General features: G+C 32.9%; 1 long non-coding RNA gene across 1 annotated transcript in view; it reads left to right on the forward strand.

Moving 5' to 3' along the window:
* Positions 1-4,463: 4,463 nt before the first annotated feature.
* Positions 4,464-4,857, forward strand: part of LOC136797020 (uncharacterized) — a 13,852-nt gene continuing 13,458 nt past the window's right edge. Inside the window, exon 1 of the long non-coding RNA XR_010844816.1 lies at positions 4,464-4,698. This is a non-coding gene — a long non-coding RNA (uncharacterized lncRNA). The remainder of the gene's footprint in view (positions 4,699-4,857) is intronic.

Raw genomic sequence — 4,857 nt, forward strand, 5'->3', positions numbered from 1 at the left:
AAAAAAAACTAAAAACTAAATATCTAACTGGGTACTTTCTTACTTCTATAATTCCCCAAAACTGATTTTAAATCACCAAATGACCATATCTGTCTGTATTTTTTCTTAACTCCACATTTATTTAATATATTACAATTAGAATTAGCAATGTATGTGTGTGCTTAGTAATAGATATTGTTGGATCCTTATTTTTATCATATTCTATATCACTTTGTTTTATTCTTATTATTATATTAATTCACTAAATTTGGAGCTTTATTATTCACTTCAAAATCCTGTCAGTTATTTTATTATTATTATTTTATTTCTATTTTTCACTTTATTTCCATTTTAGTAGCAATTAATTAAATTACTAGTTGTATCACTTGAAATCAATTCATATTGCACTTATCTAGCTTAAAAATTGTGTAGCCTCCACAACTCTCTAATAGTCAAATTTGTAATAATTACATTTCACTTATGTCTGTCATTTTTAAGTGTTATTTTGGCACGGACCGATAGATGTTGTCATCTGGGTCCGACCGTATTGGATGTAATTTTTTAAATTAATAAAATAAAAAAATTAATAAATACAATGGTGTTTCATTTGCAATTGTGTATGTGGAACACCAAATACCTATAATCTAAATCGAAATATTGGATTGACTCAATGTCAAATGAAACAAATGGTAGGTCGTGTTGTCATCAGAAACGCAACTGCCAGTTATTGGTTGAGATAATGGTTCTCTAAGAGTATTATATTTGACATTGTACTTTAGATCAGACAGTCTTTAGAAACTTGAGACTAGAAGAGGGTGCAATGTCCCATCTTACCAGCCAGAGTATCCAATCCAATTTCATCTTCACTGCTTCTACACTTTTTGGGATATTTCCTTTCCGGGTCATCGAAAAAGAACTTAAAGTGAATAATTACCTGTTAATATATTCCCTGATAATATCCATTTCTATTACAGTTGTGCGTATATTTTTTATTTTTGCCGAAATATATCATCAGGAAATTTTTATTATTCACACCGTGGGATATTTTGATTTATTTATCTCTTTATTTAGTTATATATGGCAATCATTTTTGTGCGTTTCGGTTTTTGTTTCCTTTTATTTTTACCGTAACGAATTAGTAGAAGCAGTTGCTACGTTGGATACCTTAGAGCCCATCTTCGGCGGGTTGGCGGGGAGAGTCAAGGAGGTGCCCATTCAAAAGAGATTTTTATTGGAGCCATTAGTTGTTCCTCTTGTGTGTTGTATAGCTTTATATGCGTGGGGTAACACGTCGGGTAATGTTGGTTTAACCGTAGCGTACACTAGTGAGCTTATTTTTACAACTTTGTGCTGTTGGCAGTTCAAATGTTTTTCCGACACCGTGAGCGAATTTTTTCAATCGAGCTCAGAGTTCCTCATTCAAATAAAGCCGAACCCCTTTAAGAGCGTCGCAAGTTTGGAAAAATTAATATACGCTATAGAGCAACTGGTTGCGACTTGGGATAAAATCAATGCTATTTATTCTAAAACATTGTTCTTCATCATCATCAACTATTATATTCGTATGTTGCTTCATATTTATTACATATATGGTAATATCAGCTCAAATGATAGATGCCAGCACTCTCACATACGCGGCAATGTCATGATGTTCCTGCTTCATGTTTACGTCATGTTGCGCTTGATTTATTCAGCAACTCAAGCTAATTACAAGGTTTATATTTATTTTATTCATATTAATAATTTACTCTATTATTTCAATTTATGAAGATGTTCAGGGATGATGTCTCAAGTAAACGAAAACTAATTAACAACTATTTATTTACCGACGTTTCGCCCTACTTTGTATAGCTTCATCGGGACCAACAAGATACGAAATCAAATTAATAATATTTTGACATAATAGGATAATAAGATACAAAGGGTAAATTGAGGTAGGGTTACAACAATGTAAGTATAAGTGAAAAGAAATATAATAGTAATGATATAAAATAGCCAATAGTAAGAATATTACAGAACAAAAACAAATACGCAAACTATTAGGTTAAAAATGAAAAGGATACGTAATAACACGTAAAAATAAAAAAGTAAAATGAGTAAAACTAAATTTAACCCAGTAAAAGACGGAAAATAATGTAAGTTAAGATTAAATAATGGTCGAGAAAGAATAAATACAAATAAAATTAATAATAATAAGAAATGAGTAAAGAACAAATGAGGACCGCCCTGTAAGTAAACTGAGTGGAGGGGAGGAAACCTTTAACGGTTTTAACGTCGAATACGTGAAATACAAGAAGGAGATATTGAAATATAATAATTGTTAAGTTGAGGATCCCGATTCTGTTCCTTGCCTGGCTGAATTAACTATTCACTCATCCTGAGTGATAGTTGCCATAGATAGCCTGTGTGTCACTCGTCTATCCTGGTTCTCACTCATCTCTGGTACATGTCTCCTTTCTTAAGGGGTACTTAGCTACTTCTTTTTTTGTTTAGATGACAGCATTTTCACATTCATCTTGTGCTATGTATGCTATGATATTTTATCGGGATGCCAGGATAATCGCTGAAGGCAATTATCCAAAAATAAGTTAATTAATTTAATATATATTGAGTCCTAAAAAACTATTATTATGATTGGATTCTTTTCCAAACGCTATTTGTGTGTTTACCAGTTTACTAATTAAATACCTTTATATTTATAAAATGTTGTTACCATTAATTATATATCATAATAAAGGGTGGTATTTTGGGTTATATAATAGTATATAAACTACATAAAGAAACTAAGTATTTATTTATAATTTATTACTATAATTAAAATGATTGTAATGATTCAGATAAAGGTTTTCATAAAATATAGATTATTACATTATTACTTATTGGTTAATTTTATACTTATAGCTGCTGATGCCGTGGGATGTAGTGCCGTAGGTGTCGTCTTGTTCATAAGGGATGTCCAGATCTCGTGGCCCTTCTCACGACTTCGTCTGGTCGAAGTGCATCTTGCTGTCCTCCGGCTCCTACTGCCCTCTTAAGCCTGATCAACTGTCTCCGTCTATCTCTTCAATGCCCCCTTTTTCCTGGTCTCGTTACCCTACTCTTTTTCTCCCACTTCCCTTTTAGGGCGTTACCTTATTTTTGAATCTCCTTTCTCATTGGCCATCGGTGACTGAACCCTCCCGAGGTAGGCGTCCCCCTCCTCAGGACTTTTTCAGTGGATGAAAAAGTTTGACATGTCCAGGAAGGACCTGCACCTGCTTAATTTGATTCCGATCCCTCACCAAACCTGTCATTTTTGTTAAAACACTTAAAGGTTAGCCAATATAATTTTCTAAATGGACTCTGGTAATGTGACAAACTTAACACAGATGTTTTCATATCCGGGTACGCAGTAAGAGACTCCTATCCTAACCAGGTATCGGGGACAGATTAATTGTATTATTAATAATCCAAAGTTCGTTTAGTTGTTATTATTTATTCTATTGTAAAGGGTTGGCTTAAGAGGTAGGTTTGCTGACTGCTTTTTATTGTTACCACCAGAGTATATGGGGTGATACCCTCTAACCTGTTTACATGCTACTCTGCATCTGGTTATTACAATGGCTGTTAGAAGTTGACACAACTCTTATTATAGAAATAATGTTAGTCAGTTTGCTTCAAAATATTCTAGGCAGTCTTAATGTATTTGAGACAAGAAGCGGTTACAATCAGTCAGGCCATCGATTCTCAATTCCATAAATGATGGACATTTATCCATGTTGCTCTCTCTTCAAGGCCCAGCAGCTTTCGAAGGTTTTCTACTCAGTAAGGGCAGATATGAATAATTAAATAGTAGAAAAAAAGGTCACTTCTTAAAGGAAATGGCGGGTGGGCACTTATTACTTCAGCCCACCAACCGAGAGCAGCACCGTCACCCGTAGTACTTTTACACTATTTAATTCGTTAAGGGGGGCGGTCTTAAACAAACAGGTATATGCATGATTTGTTTAATCTTTTATATGTCTATTTGAATGCCAGCTCAAAGAATAGATGACAGAATTCTCATAATCGCCATAATTTTTCTTCCTTATTTTTTCGTGATGTGACGATCTGTTTTATACTAAGTTTTATATGTTGGATTAAAGGATTTTAAAGTTTTTGTCGTGAAAGTAGAGTAGGTACATTCGACGACTGGCTTGTTTCAAGTCTTATGTTATTTATCATATTTTCAACGATAATGTCTTTAAAATTCAAAGAGACTAAGAGACATGTATAAAATATTGCTATATAGGAATATCGAATAAATATTAGGTATATAGGAACGGATAGGAACACCAAGTTAAAAGAAACTGACTGAAGGTTTAATATGAATCTGCTCAACGTCAAGAAAGACAACAATGTTGACATAAACTTGGAAGAAGTTTCATGTAATAGCTCTTTGGACAATTGTTGAAGAACGAACGTTCTCGATGGAGAAATGTATAATTGGATTGTGAATCTTGAAATTTGTATTTATAGTGGTTAGAATAATATTTATATAAATTGTTTACTATTGTATTTTTAATTAATTTAACAGAATTTATCTGTGATGGGCAAGAATAGGGACAATTTAAAAACAAATAAAACTAAGTAGATACATCTTACTAGTTTATAAAATGATATTTGTTTCAGTCCAATGAATTCAATTCTCTACTCTATCGACTTATGCTGGATGATAAGACCAACAAAATCGCAGATAACGTGAGTATGAACTTTGTACTATTATAAATTATCTTTGTTAATGGATTTTATGTTGTGACTTCCTTTAGGTTTTCCTTGAAGACCTAGGGTAACCTCCATGTTCCCTCCTGGTATTGTAACATGTGTTGTTGTAATAAAAAGTCCGTTAATGTATTTAGT

The sequence above is a fragment of the Halyomorpha halys genome, unplaced genomic scaffold, assembly GCF_000696795.3.
Source record: "Halyomorpha halys isolate HHAL.00 unplaced genomic scaffold, Hhal_1.1 Scaffold848.1, whole genome shotgun sequence".
Classification (NCBI taxonomy): Eukaryota; Metazoa; Arthropoda; class Insecta; order Hemiptera; family Pentatomidae; genus Halyomorpha; species Halyomorpha halys.